Raw genomic sequence first — 19,725 nt, 5'->3', positions numbered from 1 at the left:
TAGGTTTTGAATTCTTGCCCATTCTCCATACTCCTGCAACGATCCAGCATGGCTCAATAACTGTAAGTTTTCTCAGGTTTGCTGTATTCTACTTTAGTGTAGATTTTAGTTTATTCTAGTTTAGTTTTTCTGGACTTCCTTAATTAGGACTCACTCTCATTAGTTCATCATCTTGCAGTCTACATTAATACAGTAGACTTTTATATAACGATCAGTGTTGTGGCCCAGCAGGAGCTGTTGGAGCTACCGATGGACTCCAATAGCGAGGGACCCTATGAGTCAGCTCTGGAAGATGTGGAGGACCTTAGGCAGGGTTCAGACTCTGAGCAGTGACCAGAGAGGCTGGTTGGCCACCAGGAGGCGCCTGAGGCATGGAGCAGTGGGGAAAATCAAAGGGAGTTTGTCCCTGACGTCAGGCACTGGAGCAGTGGTGAGGATCAAAAAGAGTTTGTCCCTGACATCAGGCACTGGAGCAGTGGTGAAGATCAAAGGGAGTTTGTCCCTGATGCCAAGCAGAGAAGGGCAGAGAAATGGAGGCAGCAGTTATGGAGACAGACTCATAGGAGATAATCAAGGCCAGGTGGTTGTGGCTTGGCTCCTCCCAAGAGAGTATATAAGAAGAGACTTTGGGAGGAGATCTTTTGCAGGACACAACCGTTCATACCAAGCTGGAGAAGTTCTTCTGTGTATTGTATCTCTTATCTGTGGGAGCCTGGGTTGCTGCCAATGTCTTGCCTGTGAGTAATTACTGTGAATAAAGCGTAACAGTAAGCCTGTGTTGGCGTTAATCACCAGACGGAGGGGGGTCAGAACAGATCAGTATTTAATACATTGAGAAAATAGGATAATGAAAAAAAGATTATCTACTTCAAGAACAACTTTCCTGGGTAAGCATACTTACCCATTTTTAGCAAACTTACACTAGTGAGAAGTTTAGTAATTTGAAATTTCTGAACTTGCATATGGAAAAGTATACTATAGAAAGCAAATATGAGATCTTCTACCAGGAGATGGACATACCGACAGGTGGCTGGGAACATGGTGGAATTCAGGTATTTTATTCCCAAAGTGGTCTGTGTGGTCTACATTTTATAAACACAGAGGAAGGGAATAGTATTTATCTTAAATTACCATTTTTATATGTAAAATTCAAGCAGATTATGAGTAAATGAGGAAGTGCTGTAAGGATACATAGTGAAAGTAACTCCATTAAAATAAGATGGCCTTACTTTCAGCCTTAATTTGTTTAAAAAGTCTTAAAAATAAATGTAAACTCAAAAAGAGTGAGAAACTGCAATGCATTTTCATGAAACTCAACTGAAGTCATTCACTGAATATTATGGTAGAAGCTGGAGCACTTTGTGGGTTAATCAGACAGTGAAAATAACAGTGGTAAATGTTGACAGAAATGTTCCTTCAGATTTATAAAGAAGATGCATGTCATGAAATGACATGTAGTTGAAGGTTGTAGAGCTGTACCATGTCCTTCACTGATGCAGTTATCAGCTTTAATTTCTGCCACCATTGTCAATGATTGTGACATATTGTAGAGGGAAGTGGAAATAGCCCTCAAAGGACAGTAGGAAGAACGACTACCAAGGTAAGATAAGTGGGGATTGAGCCCTGGCCAAGAAAATAATTTGAGAAAACATTTCAGACAAGCCTCCCCCTTGTTCACACAAAGTTAACTTGAAGGACAGGAAAGTACATTCAGACTTGCAAGATTGGGTTACTATAGCTGTCACAATAAAAATAGTCCTGAACCATATGACATTGATTTCTTAATCATGTCTGTCTTGTTGAACTGATCCCACCTCTGCTCCACATATTTAGAGTATTGGTGTGTCAACCCTTTGAGGTAGGCCAAATCAGGAAAAAGATACTGCAAGAATTCCAGATATGATACTTTATTGTTGCAAGGCAACATAACAGAGTCTTAAAAGCAGTCCAAAACTTTCTCTGTCCCATCTTACAAAATCAAGACTGGGATATTTTGAATGTCTTTCTAGTTTTCCCTTCAATCTATGGACTGTACTTTTTTTCTCTAAGTCCTTCCTTTCTGGCTCTTTACACAGTGCATATATGAGGAATTTTTTTTTCTGTTAAGGGGACATTAAGCCAGTACTATTCCCCTCTGTGTTAAGCTCTAAGTACAATATCAGCATTGGCTTCATGTCAACCTTATTATAATACATTTTAACCAAAATAAGTTTAGGTGGTTGGGAACATCATCAGTAGGAGATAAGAGGACATATGAAAGAAAAATGTCTTCTCTTATCCTGTAGGCATTATCCTCACAACAGGTTAAAAGAATCTAGGACAAGTACTATAATGCAGATTTAAATATATATAAATCTAATACAGGATATTAAGATATAAGAAAGAAGCCATTGCATATATAAACTTCCCTTTTAATTAACCTGGGGGAAAAACTTCCAGATAGTGCGTGCATTGTTGAGGATAGTATAAAGGAAGCTATATTTATCCTGAAGAAGAGTAAAGTTTGAAAAAATATTTCCAAAAATTTCTAAGACTTAGACATATGATCACCAACTCATTTTACCAAATGCTCTGCAAATCAATTTGCAGGGAGAATGTGGCAGCAGTCAAGGCAATTCTCCAAAGTAAATTAAAAAGGATAAAGAAAGCTGACTCTTCACATTCTCTGTTTTGATAATGCAATTTGTTAGGCAACAGCTCTACTTGATTGATTCAATTGAAACATAATAGGGATAATAATAGAGACTGTCTGCGGTTTCTTCTAAGCCTTAACAATGATGACCGATGTGCAGTTTTATGGCTAAGAGATGACCAATGGTCATGATTTAGACCATGATAGCTCCTTATGAGGTGCTTTTAATGTGTTTTAAATTGTTATTCTAAGCATTACTTTCTATATACAATTCAGTGATTCAATTTTCTATAGATGAACATTTCGTCTTTATGACATGAAGAAGAAATATGGTTAATCTAACTCATTTATGAATCTTATTAAGATACAAGCTAAAATTGATGTCCATAGACAATTCCAATTCCAATTCTATCTATTTATCTATCTGCCTGCCTGCCTGCCTGCCGGTCTGACTATCTATCTATCTATCTATCTATCTATCTATCTATCTATCTATCTATCTATCTATCTATCTATCTATCTATCTATCTATCTATCTATCTATCTATCTATCTATCTATCATGTCTATTTATCTTTCTATCCCTCCATCCCTCCCTCCCTCCATCCCTCCCTCCCTCCATCCATCCATCTATCTGGATGAGAGGAAGAAAATGAAGATTGGCTTACCTGTTCTATGATCTTCTACTCTGAGAGCCTGTACTGTATTTCACAACCTTATTCACCATTTAAGGACAAAGCTTCCTCTGAATATCAGTATGTAGACACAATGTAGAGATCAAGTTATGTTATTTGTTTCAGATAATTGACTTACTTTTCTGAAATGGCTTTCTTTTGTAGTCCTAATAAATTAAGGCCGAAGCCCAGACAGGTTCTGCTGCTAAGTCTTAAGAGGAGAAAAAATGAAGTACGTATAAAGCATAACACTAACATTCGCAGAAAGAGACACAAATGGGAGAAATGTTCAGAGATATAATACTATGTGGGAAGTACAAGTCATACAGTCATCAATAGGCAATAATCCAGCTGATGTAGCCTTAAGTAATTTCTTGAATGTTACACTGCAACAATTTTATATATCCTGCTCAGTTCTGCTTCTGGGTCTCAACAGAATATTTTTTCAGATTTTACAAGTTAGAGGCTGAGATGTAAACAACTATGAGATGCTGTAGTCTTTCCAAAAAAACTAGTTCCTTCTGCCTAGCTGGACAAGTTAAAGCTAACCTTAATTCAGAACTGGCTACCAGTGGAGATATGATAAGGATAAACAAATAAGACAGATTGATGCACATGCAGAATCTGAAGGGTACTTTCACAAATAATTGTAAAAGGGAAAATCTATGTGAAGGCATTTGGAAATTAATTCTGTAGCATTAATTCATCACCATCATGTGCATAATATGCAAATCTATTTTATCCTCCTGGTGACCCACAAAAAGAAAATCCTTATACTAAAATGTATATATATTCAATAATCTATTTCTTTTCTGAGTAAGCAACAAAATGCGAAGTGCGGAAAGACAGGAGAAAATGGCAAGCGAAAGAAATTAAAGACATAAGTAGACAAGAAGATATTATATATCCAAAACAAATTACCACTAAGACAATCTCTCCTTACTTTTCTATCCTTAAGAAATCTTCAGCCATCTATATACTGCTTTAGATTTGCCTTTCGTTCTTTAAACATCCTATAGTCTCTTTCTCAGAGTCTTATTAATGGCATCCAACTATGCTTTGCTCAGTCTTTCTCTTCTCTTGACCCCTTTGCCTTTTTTCATATATTATTTTGTCATTCAATTCCTATTCATACTCTCTACATGACCACTTTGATATGCTGCTTTCATACCAATCACTCACTTCTGTACTCAATTCGCTTTTGTTCGACTCCCATTCACTTTGAGTCTATCTTCATATCTACTACATTCAACTTATTATGGTTTCTCTTGACAATCATTGTTGATTTGAAAATCCTTTTTTGACTGACATTTCAACAAATATCCATTTCTCAGAATAAAACTCAAACTATTCACCTTTTTTCTACCACCATTTGCTGTTTCTTTCTACTCATTGTCCAATTTTAATAAATGTTTACCAAGAGTAAAAAACAAATCAACTACTTACTCTAGATATTAACTATGTGGTATGATTTGTTCACTGATTTTTCCATTGAAACACAACTAATTTGGTCTCTGATCTCTTAATTTTCAGAGACATATCCACTTCATAATGCAATCTATATGATATTAAGTATTTGGTTCCCAGCCAACATCATGACATCATCTTCATAAAAAATGCATATGCATTTATTTCTCCAATCAACAAAGTTCTAATGTTACCATTAACACTTTTAATATAAATGTATCCATAAATACATTAAACAAGCATGAGGACATCACACATCGTTGCTCTTACTCCCTACCCCATGTTCAGCCATTTGGTAAGCATTTTATTTATTTTCACACATTTTAGTCCCATCATATGCCACTCTTATCACCATCAGCTACCAACCTTCAATTTTATAGTCACACAAAATATTTCTATTCACGTCATCCAATACTTTATATGAGCCAACAAATACACAAAGAACTTTCTTTCTCTCATTTATACATTTTTCAACTGCTGAAGAGCAAAAAAAAATGGCTTCCATAGAACCCTGTGAGATACAAAGCTCCAATGTACTTTCAAATTTTGCGAATTATCATCATTCTCACCCTTTTGATTAGAATTCTTCCAAACATTTTCCAATGCTTGCTTAGCAAAAGAATCCCAAGGACAGCATTTGTGTTTGTTCTTATTTTCCTTTGATAGGGAATAATAACAACGTTTTCCCAAGATCAAGCAAAAGTCTATTGAAGCTTTACAGCCCCTCTATCAACAAAACATATCTGTATGATTTTCCAGTTAAACTTTATATAATGGCATTCATACCATTTTTCAACATTCCCAACAGCGTTTATGACTTACTTTTCATCCATTTTTATTGCATGTTACTTTTTATAGTGGCTAGAAGGCAGTATGGCAGATTAACTCTACTCACTACCGGGAATTTTAACCAGACCGCTCAAGGTTGACTCAGCCTTCCATCTTTCCAAGGTTGGTAAAATGAGGACCCAGATTGTTGGGGGGCAATATGCTGACTCTGTAAACCACTCAGAGATGGCTGTAAAGCACTATGGAGTGGTACATAAGGCTAGCTGCTATTGTTATTTATTTTGAGTTATTTTGCTATGCATTTCCATATAAATATCTAAAATACTCCTTCCAACATTCCCTCCCTTCAGTTTCATGCTAAGTTATTTCATTATTTTGATTTTTAATTCTTTTAAATTTTCTGGTAACTTTCCTCCACTTAAAAAAACTTTTAAAATATACTTTCAGCAAAATCACTCCGTATTTTCATTGTCTGGTCTATAAATACCATCATTCTTAGTAACTTATCATTTTTCTTTTAACACTTCATACAATTTTTTACCTCTCTCATCTTCATTTTTTGCACTCTTTCATATTCATGTTTCATCCACAGCCTTCTTCACTTCATCATTTTATCTAGCATTTTTGAAAATTTTATTTTTTTAAAAAAAAAGAGGAGGAAGGACTAAAAAGAAGGAGAAAGATGTTTCTAAAGGTGGTCTGATCTTGTGAGTGCAGTTGATGAATATTTAGTACATAATATGTAGTGAAAAGTAGCATGTAGTGAATCAAGGGCCCAACACAGGGTTCACTACCTCCTTCTCTGTAAATATTCATCAACTGCACTCACAAAATCAGACCACATTTATAAACATATTTTGCCTTCCTCTTACCTTCACAGAAACACAATATATTCATTCATTCAGTCAATCAATCACTCATTCATTCATTCATTCATTCACTCATTCATTCATGTTCCTCTTATCGTCCAAGTCATAATCTTCCATATGCCATAGTCATTACCAAACAGCCCCAGAAAAAATGACTTTTGCTTCCCATGATAGCTTTGTCAGTTAAGCTTTTTCATGCAACACTTTTAAATAAAAGCTACAGTAAGAAGATTTCTCATCAAATACAGCACCTTTTGATCATTAAGACAGAAATACAAAACTTAGTTTTACATGCTTATGTTATTCTGGGCAAGCTATCATCTCCATCTTGTAAGTCAGTAAACTCTCCAACTCCATGATTCAATTCTAACTAACTGCCATTTTATTGTTTTAGTGAATTTTAATAGGATATGGTGGCTTAGTTTATAGTGCTTTTTTCTTCTTCTTTATTATATGTTATAAATTGGGGAGCTGTAGAAATACTTTAGAGAGATGCAGTGGCTCAGTGGCTAAGATGCTGAGCTTGTCGATCAGAAACTTCTGCAGTTCGACAGTCCGAATCCCTAGCATTGCCTAACGAAGTGAGCTCCCATTACTTTTCCCAGCTTCTGCCAACCTAGCAGTTTGAAAGCATGCAAAAATGGAAGTAGAAAAATAGGAGCCACCTTTGGTGGGAAGGTAACAGCGTTCCATGTGCCTTCAGTGTTTAGCCTTGCCAGCCTCATGACCATGGAAATGTCATTAGACAGTGCTGGCTCTTTGGCTTTGAAATGAAGATGAGCACCACCCCCTAGAGTCAGGAACAACTAGTACATGTGTGCAAGGGGAACTTTTACCTTTAGAAATACTTTAAAATAAAATAAAAATACTCAGAGGTACATGAAGTGAAGAGACATTCAGAATGGTCACTCATATCTGCACTGTGTAGAAAAAGCAGGTGCTGAAAACGTCTGAACTTTTGATAACAAATGCAATGCAATAATATTATAAAATGAGAAGTCACTTGTAGAGATATTTTTTAAAAGTTGTGGGATTCCGTTCGTAATGTAACTTTCAGTTTCTTGAGACTACTTTGTGGAGTAATCTGATCCATGAATGCAAACAACTTTGTTCAAATAAAATGATCATTATTTTCTACATGGAACTTTTAATCTTCTACTCAGTGATATTTAGATTCTTCAGTGATATCATCATTAAATTAGCTACATTAATAGACTGATAAACAGAAGAATAATCAGCTGAAATAACATTTTAATCAAAGGACAAAAGATGAAAAATCATATTAGGAGCATCTAATAGCATTCTAATTTTTTTTATAATAGAAGTACTACTATGGTAACTGTAAATTGACAACTATTAAAATATAATTTTGCAAAGTAACCTTATATAATTGACAGGGATTATAGTACACTCCATAGAGGGAAGAAGTCTTAATTTCTTTTACTTACAAGTACATTTTTTCAAACTAAATATAATTATGAAAATGCTGGTTCATTCTATCTCAGTTTCTTGCTGTTGCACACAACAAAACCAATGTTTTGTATTTATACTTATCTTAGTCTTAAAGCCACAAGTAAAAGGGTAACTGCTAATTCCTTCTGGCCTATCATTTATTTTATATAACAGACATCAAATCTTTTTCAGACACACTAATAATATTGTCTGAATGCTGACCTTATGATATCATCAGATAAACATGAATTGCTGACATATTCTGGTGAATAAATGGATTACGATTCCTAATAACACAGTGTGGTAACCCTACATAGCAATCTATACTGTCTATAATGCAAATGTGACTATCACTTTAAATTGCTTTTTGACACATTGACTCCACAATGTACCAAACTCTATATTACCTAAGGCTTTCTGACACTTGCATTCATCCCAAGATGCTATATCTACTGAAAAATAATAATTGTTCTGGGGAGCTAAATCCATGTTTGAGAACATACCACCCTTTATTTCTCACTTCATCTTAATTATCTTGCCCATGTATCACAAAGCAATACATAGATTGTCTTCTGCCCACAGAATATGCTTGATGCTGTCTACACCAATATTTAGCAAACATCCAAGATAATTTATTTAGGGCACCAGTTATAAAACCAGCAGAGTATGGAGTTTCTGGATCAGTTTTTAAACATTCAATTTTAGAGTTATGAGAATAGATGACGACAGGCGAGCAATTGAAACTACAAGCAGATGTTCAGGTGGTTAATCAATTATTTCAATAAGGAGCAATGCTAGTTGTAAATGCTCTAAACTCTCTAGAATATTTACCGGAAAAAGATGGAAAGCCCTGTAGACGATCACAAGTATTGGCTAGTCAAGAGGAGGGCTTTAACATTCTAAAATTAAAAAGACCTATAGGGTGGCTTTTAAAATCTGTTCAAGGCAGGTGTTTGGATTTTGGACCTTCCTTTTTTCAAAGTGACTGAAAATAAAGAGAGATATATTATTCCCCTTCTACACCTCATTAGCTTTTGAAACACACATCTGCATCACAATAGGAAAAAACAATAGAGCCTGTAGCCGAACTGCATTCAGTGAGATTTGAAGAATTAAAATCTAGCAGGCAGTCCTGAATGCCATGCATTTTAAAAGTTACAGATTCACAAAGGATTAATAATAGAATCAAAGAGATTTCTTGATAAACTAGTGCTTCGGTCTATATGACATTCTGTCTTGTGTGAAGCAACCAGTCAATCAGGGAGTTTCAGGTGAAGACAGTGACTTAAACAACAATTCATTCTAAAGTAAAGAAAGAAAAAAAAATCCAAACAGATTGAATAGGATTAAAGAAAAGAATAGTATTTTATTTGCATAAAACTATAAATCACGTGCTAAGAACATACACTGAAGTACTAATGGGCTAATTCTCCTAAATGCAGACTTGCAAAGAGCATGTAGGTCATTAAGAGTGGGTCACAGATGTATGGACAACAGTTGATTTCTTTTCACTTCATTATGTATACCTCATGGCTGAACATAACTCCATGCCAAGGGCTCCCAATCTTGGTAACTTTAAGACATGAGAACTCCCAGAATTTCTAGTCAGCCATGTTGGATGGGAAATTCTGGGAGGTGAAGTCCACACTTCTTAAACTTGTCAAGATTGGGAACAGCTGCTCCATGCAATGCTTTGATTTGAAAACCCTAAGTTGTGACATGGTTTCAAAGTATATTCCATGATTAAATATAAGTAATAATTCATTCATCTCTACCATTGATACTAATCAAGAGACTTATATGAACCAAGCTTGGGGAAAGTTATTTATCATCCTCCTTTAAAGATATCTAGTGAAATATGATGTTTGATTAAGTACAGAGTAAGTTCTAATTTTGTGTGTTGCAAAGGATGTGTACTTGATACCCCTTAAAAAAATCTAGATTTGAAAAATTAAATTAATATGATTATTGATTCTGTTTACAATGGTACAAACCCAAATACACAAGACAGCCAGTTTGGTGTAGTGGTTAAGGCATGAGGCTAGAAACCATTAATTCTAGTCCTGCCTTTGCCATGAAGCCAACTGGGAGATCTTGGGCTAGATACTCTTTCTCTCAGTTCTAAGAAGAACAAGCCAATAGCAAACTACTTCTGAAATCTTGCCAAGAAAACTGCAGGGACTTGTCCTGGCAGCTATTCAGGACCCCACACCCACTGGAAGGCACTGACAAAAACTTAATTAATCCCTTTAATCATCTTCTATTGACCAAGGAATTACCACATATTTTTGGTGAAAGGCTACAGCTACTGTTCTTTTCTCTCTCCATACAACCTATTGCAAACATGTACAATATTTTCACAGATAACATACTCATCGGATAACATGCAGAAGATCATTTCTACTGAATCTTCCATCATCTCTTTCTCTTCATAATAACTTCTGAACAAAAATCATCTTGGACCAAAGACACGGGCAGGATTTCATCATGACTGGAATCCTCATTACATTGATGTTGACTATGTGCCATTAAGTCACAGTCAACTCTTAGCCACCACTTAGATTCCCCCCCCCCAATGACAATCTGTCCCTAACTTGAATCCTTCAGGTTTCATCTCATTACATATCTATTTATTCATATATTCATGCATTGAACAGGATCATGGCAAAAAGCTCTACTCCCAAGCTATGTGCATTTATTTTAAAATTGAAAGCTTTAATTCTCCTCTCCCTCCAATGTCTTTTCAATGTATCTATTGTGAATATATGATAAGAGGTACTGTAGTACTACAATCCTCTAAAATGGCTTGACATCGCAAAATTGATGCCCTAAATAGAGATATGGGTATAGCTTGCCTCTGAATGACAGGGTGATAATATAGAGAAAATTTCATGTAGAAAAGTGAGTGTGAATATCAATAAGTTTCTCATAAATGGAGAGTGTTCACCGAAACTCAGTTCTTCCTGAGGGCTATAAGAACAAATCTGAGCACTTACAAATCACAGATAAATTACACCCTTGCCCTCTGTGATACGTTAACCTTGATTTGCCACCATTCTTCAATTTTGTACAATGCCTAATAAGTATGCATTGAAAAGCAGGGGGGAAAATGAGTATGGCTCTAGCTAAACAACAGTGAATATTAACTGAAAGCCTGCTATATACAAAACTGTGACAGCTGTACTGTCATCATGTCAATTAAGTCTGCTGAAGCAAATCTGAGTTTTAGCCACAGGAGAATTGTTTGTTGCTGAGTCAGCTGTAGCCTGATGAATATTTCCAAATCAATTCTCTATTGCAGAACCAACCTAATCCTAGAGGTCAGGTGTCACATTTAGCCATTGTCCAAGTTAGAAAGTGGGAGTGCCAAAGATCACCTTCTAACAGACTCATTTACCATTATTTGTCATTCAACTAAAGCAGGGATGTCAAACTCGCGTCGTCACATTGGTGTCATGTGATATATCACAACTCCCCCCCCCTTCACTAAACTGGGCGTGGACAGCACGTGATGCATCCAGCCTACGTGCCATGAGTTTCACACCCCTGAACTAGAGTAACATATGAAATACAGTAACAGTTGCAAGGTTTTTATCAGCGAGATCAAAAAAGGACTTTTTTTTTGTAAAATTAGGCTAATGAAAATCAGAGTGATCAACACTTGTAGCTAAATGTTGATCAGATATTGGTCGGACCACTGTATATTTTATCTCGGGCCTCTCCTAATTTATGATTAAAGAAGTGCATTTTTCAGAGAGCTACCAAAATGTGCCAGATTAGAAAGAAACAGCTAAATATGCATTTTTAAGGAAATACTTAGAGATGCTATGACAATCATGTCAAAGGGTCTAGACTAGAGCATCTAGCCACACCATAATTTTTGAATTACTTTTCTTATGTGGTCAAAATACTAGCATTCATAGCAGTGCTGCCACTTTATAAAAGCCTAACAAATATAATTTCCATTATTTAACATAGGTCTAGTATGGCTCCCCACTTGTTTAGGCTTAAAATGCAGTAAAGCACTGTAATGTAGCAGATTCCTGGGCTCCTGTTTTATGCATGTTTCACAGAGGATCTTAGTTTAACTAATTTGCATGTTTAAGTGCAATTCCTCACATTAAATAAAAATAATTTATTTTTTAAAGATTAAAACAACTAAATCCTCCAAAATGGCCAAGTCTCATGAGATTTTAGTCTTCCTAGCCAAAGTCCTGTAGAAATTGTGTGGCTATGTTGAAGTGTTGTGCTATTTGGTAAAGATATTGTCATCATCATCACCTTTGGAAGGACTTGATCAGTGGATAAAAATACCAAATCCATTCTAAACATCTGTTCTGGACCCTTTCTGCCTTTCTGTCCCTGTATCTGTCTATCTCTCTCTCTCCCTCTCCCTCATCCATCCATCCATCCACCCACCCACCCATCCATCTTGTTTAAGTAGGAGAAAAACACTAGTATTTTCTGGATAGGAAATTCCCTTTTTGCACACAGAAATCCTCTTCTCACTTAAAGCTTTTTATAATGGATTCACCTTGTATTGCTTAAAATCCCTATTATTAATTTTTAAACAAAATGAGAAAAAACTTGTTATTCAACTTTTCCCTTGTTTTTCCTCCTGCTGTATTTTCCAGCTTCTGTTACAGTAAATCTATTGGCATTTCTCTTCTTCTCTTTGCTTAGACTTCTGCCAAGCCTTGACATTTTATTTTTAGAAGCCTCTAACAGCTGACCAATTAATTATTTGTGCATCATATTTTCTAAATGTGTATAATTTTTGATCTAGTGTCTGTCCATCCACATTTTGCCTACCTCGCACATGCAATGTGCTTTGGGAATTAAATCAAGAAAGCAATTGCCATGCAAGTTGCAACCTTTTCATAACCTTTTGGGTTTAGTTTAGTTACATTGTGTAGATCGGCTCATCCTTAGAAGATATGCAAAATAAAGCAAACTCTACATGGAGAAACAGCTCCTTTGGTTGCTAACTAATCTCTAAATTAAACTTCCCACAATCACTGGAGAAGGGCCCACATCCTGAACATGAAGCAATAAATTATAAGCTTGATTGAAAACACCTTGAGAAGAGACTTTTTTTCATCTATGGTGGACATGTGATAAAGCAAAAAAAAAATGGAGTATGATTCATATTTTAATACAGAAAATTTTGAAAATGGAGATAAAAATGAAAACAGAACTTTTCCTTTTGGGTCTAATGGAAAAAGAACTGTAGAAAAAATTTGGAACTTTGTTCCTATATATGTTGACAGTAGCAAGATTATTGTATGCACAAAAATGGAAGGACACTTCAATTCCTACCATCGACGAATGGTTGCAGAAGTTGATGTAGTTGGCCGAAATGGCAAAACTGATCACCTTGATTAAAGAAAAGAGGATAAGTATTTTTGTTTCCACATGGAAACCACTTCTGAACGTTGTGCTTGATGTGGAAAAGAATGAAACTTTGTCTTTGGGTTTTACAGATTAGACTGATAGATCTTTATAGAAATTGCCTTTTCATGCTATTATGGAAAAGCAAAAAGTTGTGATTTGATGTTAATGCAGAGATGGTATTCAGCTGGTTCAGACCGGATCAGCCGAACTGGTAGCAGAAAATCTTGGCTCTATGCCATCCTATTTAGGGACGTTTTTGAGGCCGGCCGCATGCACGGAAGCCTGGGAACATGAGTGGACTGGTGGTAACAAAAGGTGAAACTCACCACTGTGTTAATGCCTTATTATAACAGAGAGACAGAAGTCAATGCTTCTTTTTCTCCTTCCCCCATTTTTCTCACTTTTCTTCCCCCTTTCCCCTTTCCCTCTCACTGCTCTTTTATTTTGTATTTTACAATGCTCTATAAGTTGATAAAAAAAATTCTTATGGAAAAGACCCCTCCTGAGGAAGAACCCCATAACAGTAGAGATAGTCCTTGAACTTACAACTATTTATTTAACAACTGTTCAAAGTCATGCTGAAAAAGTGACTGAAAAAGTGACTGAAAAAGTGACTCGGCATTATCAAAATTCAAGTGCTTGGCAATTGGCATGTATTTACAGTTGCACTATCCTGGGGTCATGTGATTGCCATTTGTGAACTTCCCAGGAAGCTTCCAACAAGAAAAGCCAACTGGGTTCACTTAACGACCACAGCAAATAAAAGGTTATAAAACTGGATGGCTCATATAATGACTATATTGCTTAGCGATTCAGGTTCCATCCCAATGGTGGTCATAAGTTGAGGACTACCTGTACTTTCATTGCACGCTATTTAGGCAGAACTATTGATAAAATTCAGTGAATATAAAATCCAGTTTTGATTTATATGTCCAGAACCCTAGGTCATTATTTCTGAAGATAAATATTTCAGCATTTTAATCTGAGCAAAAGCTCTTTGGGGAAAAAAGTTTTTTGTATTAATCAAACCTTGATGCTTTTATCTTTCTATGATTTTGATACAGATTTGTGTTTCTTTGTTTAATTGTTCCCCCTTTTGTCTGGTTTTTACAATATATTTCAATTGTAATTTCTTGCATATTATCTTCTGTACTTGGTAAATGAAGGCTGTAATCTATAAATTTAGTAATATGAATAAACAAAATGACAAATTATTGCTGTTAAACTTATCATCAGTGGAATTGCCTCCTTATTCAAATGGATAGCTCTGGATAAAAATCTACACTTGCCACAAAGAATTATTCAAACAAAATGATAAAACAGTACTGGCTTCTATAATAATATTTTAGAAGTATTTTTTTTCCGGATTGAAGCATTTTGAGGCTGTCCAAATTACATCGACATTGGAAATGGAGCATATGCTTTTTCTACAGATAGGATGCCTATAATAATAAAATATGTTTTAGGAATAATAATCTACATTTTAGGAACAGATACAAAAAAAGAAAGAATGTATTTTGACATCAGGAAATCTTTCCACCTCTCTTTTTTGGCTCAGCAAATGGTAGATATTTTCAGGCTTGCTAAGTCTTTTGTTACCTACTGTTTCCAAGAGGTTCACATAAAAACTTCCCCCATATCACTTTATTATGGACAGTTCCAGCTCCATGTAAGTAAGAAAGAATTTTCAACTGAATCATAGAATCTCATGGGAGGTCATGGCTAGAAAGGACCTAATGCTTCTGAAACATAACTAGGAGATGGCTGAGCAGGGATAGAAGTTTTCTCTAGTCATCTGAGCAAAATCGAAGGGTTTATTCAGAGCTAACCTACAAAACTAGAGAAAAACCTTTAAATAACATTTTTGCAGGGGGACATTCTATTTTTTTTTTCAGCCAAAATAGCATTTTCTCCCCCCCCCCCCCAAATTGCCAAATCACTGTTTTGTTTAGTACTTTCATTATTTTTTCCCAGGGGAAAATCAGGTAGTGCACTATTGAAACAATATAATAGATGTCTTCTATCTCCCCCTCTTTGCTAAGTGTTTAAAACTGTTTTCTAGATATATTGTTTGAAATTTAGAACCAGAATTTTATTTTGCTTTTTATTAGAAACTGGCAAATGCCCAGCACTATAGTAGGTCATTCAATCTTAGTAGATTCTGGCAAGTGGTGGGTTCTGGATCCCATTCCAACCGGTATGCTATGCGCATGCACGGAAGCGCCAAAGATTTAAAAGACTGGTAAAAAGCTCGGGCAGGCTGGTGGGCCCTCTGGAGCACCATATCTGAATGGTATCCGGTGCTCTGGGCAGGCTTCGGTATGCCTGTACCGAAGCGTACCGCCTGCAACCCACTACTGATTCTGGCCAGAGGTGGGTTCCTACCGGTTCGAACCGGTTTGGCCGAGTAGGTAGTAACTTGAACCAGTTCCATCGATGGCTCCATAGGTGCCACCATCTTGTTTTTTGCTTCTGAGCATGCATAGAAGCAATTTTTACTATTGCGCATGCGCTCATAGTTTGCATCCAGCTTGCGCACCCAAAGTGTGTCCCTGAGCAAACCGGCAGTAACAGAAGCCGGAACCCACCCCTGATTCTGGATGGCCATAAGTTGCCCATAGCTGCTTTCCTGCACAGAGTACAGGTAGTTTTCAATTTGCAACCATTCTTTTAGAAACATTCAGATACAACAGCACAGAAAAAAGCAACTTACAACTGTTTTTCATGCTTATGACCTTTTCAGCATCCCCATGGTCAAACGATCAAAATTTGGGTACTTGGCAACTGCAACTTGTATTTTTGATGGTTGTCCTGTGGTCATGTTTTGTAACCTTCTGACAAGCAATGTCAATGGGGAAGCCAGATTCACTTAGCAACATGTTGTGGCCCAGCAGCAGCCACCTGAGCTGTTGGTGGACTCTGACAGCGATGACCATTATGGGACTGCTCTGGAGGATGAAGAAGACTCTGGAGGGTGTTTGGAGTCATAGTAGGGACTAGAGAGGCCTGTTGGCCACCAGGTGGCATCTTTGCAGGAAACAACAGTCCACTTTACTAGCTGTTGAGAAAGCATTCCGTAAGTCTAATCTTGGTTTCTTGAAGATACATTCTAGGCTCCTAGCCAAGAAGTGGTATTATCTCCGTCATTAGTCGTGGCAGACAGCCAAGCCTGTGTCTGCATATTCATTAGAATCACGGGATAGAACACAACCATTACAAGAAAAGTCATAAAATGAGGCAAAACTCACTTAACAACTGTCTTGCTTAGCAATGGAAAATTTGGGCTCAATTGTGGTCATATGTCAAGGATACCTGTATGGTGCACCAACTGGGCCACACTTTTAATACAATTTGACATGTATAAGGTAAAACAAATCTATAATTGAGTATATTAAAACCATAAATAATGTATTGATGACTAGAATGATACCTTTTGATCCTGTGTTAGAACAGAGAGAGTAACTCTCTCAGCAAATTAGCAATTCGTAAAATCTCCATCATTTCCTATAGGAAATTATGAGTCAATCAAATTGTTCAGCAAGTGCTGCTTTTTCCATTTTTGAATATGGTAAGAAAAAAGAAGTATTTGGAAAGAAATTAAGTCATCAGCATGACTACCTGTAGAACTTGTAACTGTGGAGAAAAAAGGTTACTGCGCAGTTCATTCCTAATTGAAACATAAAATGGAGTTCAACTTATAAATAAAAGCTAATGAAATAGACGTGTCCCCTTTTCAGGTAAGCGTAAAACCTGATTGAAATGTAAATTTAAAACAAAATGTCCAAGTGTCATAGTAAATAATAAAAATTATAGCCGAGTGAAAAGTCATTCACAGACTTTGCATACTTATAAAGCAGTCTTTTCAAATAAGTGAAATGAAAAACTATGTGTTTTTTTCCCTAATGGTAAGAAAATGCAAACAGCATAAAAGGTCTTAATATCTGAGATGGCATTTCTCTGTTGGGTGTCTGCATATTTTAATTTTTGCATATTGTTTTCTTCAATGAAGTCTTCAAAATGTTGCCTCAGATACAAAAAGTTTGAAATCAAGCCTCCGCCGCTGCTGCTGCTACACACTTCTTTATCTTTCAGACACTCAAAACATAAGTTAGGTTAAAATGATTATCATGGATTTTACTAGGCTTGTAGAAACCTGCTGTTTTGTGGTGTCCCAATTAATTAGGTCCCCTTGAATTTCTATATAGCATACTGTGGTACAAATACTCCATATGTTCTAATTAATTGTACTTAGAAAGGGGAAAGTGCTAACTCAAGAAAATAATTTACATTCGCAAAACTAAGAAACAGAAGGACTGAAATATCATGGTGAGAATTTTGATCAATGTTAGAACAATTTTCTATAATTGATTTCCCCAATAAAGATCTTAGTTTTTAAAATAAATTAGTTCACTCGTGTCATCAAAATTCACCATTAGCCAATTCTCGTGAGGCATTTGCAAAGTTTGCCATAAGGAGCTTCTTTTTATATTAGTTTCTCAAAGCAAAAATAAAAGGATTTAATTTCTTATAAATGCATATTGATATAATAAATGGCAGCTAGTACCATATGGAACATACTCTCAAGTTATTTATTTTATATCATAGCAAATTTTCCTAGGGAATTGGACTGGCTCTCTGTTTTTAGTCTAATATTCATTTGCCCATAGTTGTAGAATATTGCCTAATACTCCTCTTATTTCAGATATTATTATTTTGACTCCAGATTGAGACATCTTGAAAAGGGTCAGCCATGCAATCAGTCACAATATAGCAATAGCAGTTAGACTTATATACCGCTTCATAGGGCTTTCAGCCCTCTCTAAGCGGTTTACAGAGTCAGCATATTGCCCCCAACAACAATCTGGGTCCTCATTTTACCCACCTTGGAAGGATGGAGGGCTGAGTCAACCCTGAGCCGGTGAGATTTGAACAGCCGAACTGCAGAACTGCAGTCAGCTGAAGTAGCCTGCAGTGCTGCATTTAACCACTGCACCACCTCTAAAGTCTGAGCCTTGCAGGACTGGAATACCCACAATTGTTAACCTTCTTGCTTGTTACAGTTTCCTAAGATTTTCTGTGGTCCTCAAGAGCCCAGGTAAAATGACATACTTTTCCCTGTTAATCTGTGTTTATCCCTGAGTTAATCTGGCTTTTTATCTACCTGTTAATTTAAAATATAATCAACTGCTTGCCATTTCATATTTTGTTTATTCTCAGAAAATCTTTGAGACAGCAATGAATAAACACTTGGAATATCTAGTGATTAAGGCACCATATTAGAAAACAGAAGACTGTGACTTCTAGCCTGAGTTAGCCATGAAAGACAATTGGGTGATTTTGGGTAAACCACTTGTCTCTCAGCCCAACTCACTTCACAGGGTTGTGGTGGTAACAATATGAGGAGGGTATGTTTATCCCATCCTTAATATTCTACAGTGGCATTAATTTTCAAAAAGATGGAAAGAAGAAAGCTGATTCATATTCTCTACTGTTTTATTTTTGCTGCTGTTTTCTAATAGCAGGAACAGAAATGGATTCATTTACTTTTTGGTGAAAAACAGGTGTGTGTGTCTGTGTGTGTGTGTGTAAATAGATAAACATTTACCTCCTTTCTTTTTCTGATGCTGACCATATAAGAATGACAGATACCTTGAACCTTTAAAGAATTAGATGCCTGTTTTATAAAGATAACTTAGCTTTAAGGAGAAGGAATAGACATTTAATTCAATAATCTTTCCTAGCTGTAAGAACTGGCAAGAACTGGTGAACTATCCACCATCAATCATAGTGCATGGTTTTTCTGTTAACTTAACTTAGAAAACAAGGTAACAGTCAATGGGTCTTTTAACTAAGAAAGACCAGGGATAATAATGTTTTCTGTCAGCACTGCTGATTAAAACAAATGGCTTGGACTAATTGATTAAGTATGTGGAAATGGCAGCATAAATTTAGATTCCATGTGTATACCTGATAAGGTTGATAGAAATTCAGTTGACATATTTTCTCACTCTTCAACATTTTTAGTTCACAGGAACCCATACAAGGACAGATTTTCCAAAGCACTGATCATTAGCCTCACATTTTTTGAACAGCATCACCAAACCAGAAAAATTCAACTATATTATCTCAATAGAAATAAAAATACTTAAAATAACTAACACTATTGGTGAGTAGATCAATAAGCTAACACTATTGGTGAGTAGATCAATAAGAAATAAAAGTCAACCGTTTATCCAAAGTTAATGGATTTTGCTTCAGGTTATAACTACAATGAAGATTTGACCATGTTGAAATTGTTCACCATGTAATAGATATACTTCTACACTATGAAGTGAAAAACATCATGTTTCTGCTTCTTGGTGAATGTGTGTGTTTTGAAGAATGGGGACATCCATGTCAAGAAACTGAAAGAATGTCAGCAGAGATTCACTAAAACAAATTGTCTAGAA

The 19,725-nt window shown here is 36.0% G+C and overlaps 1 protein-coding gene across 1 annotated transcript in view; it reads right to left on the bottom strand.

Moving 5' to 3' along the window:
- LRP1B (LDL receptor related protein 1B) overlaps positions 1-19,725 on the bottom strand; it is a 939,689-nt gene that overhangs the window by 611,286 nt on the left and 308,678 nt on the right. The gene's annotated exons all lie outside the window — the stretch shown is intronic.

The sequence above is a fragment of the Thamnophis sirtalis genome, unplaced genomic scaffold, assembly GCF_051295495.1.
Source record: "Thamnophis sirtalis isolate CommonGarterSnake01/CBP01778 unplaced genomic scaffold, rThaSir2_p1.2 scaffold_1, whole genome shotgun sequence".
Taxonomy (NCBI): domain Eukaryota; kingdom Metazoa; phylum Chordata; class Lepidosauria; order Squamata; family Natricidae; genus Thamnophis; species Thamnophis sirtalis.
Note: the sequence above shows the minus strand (reverse complement) of the source record. Positions and strands in the feature narration are given on the sequence as shown.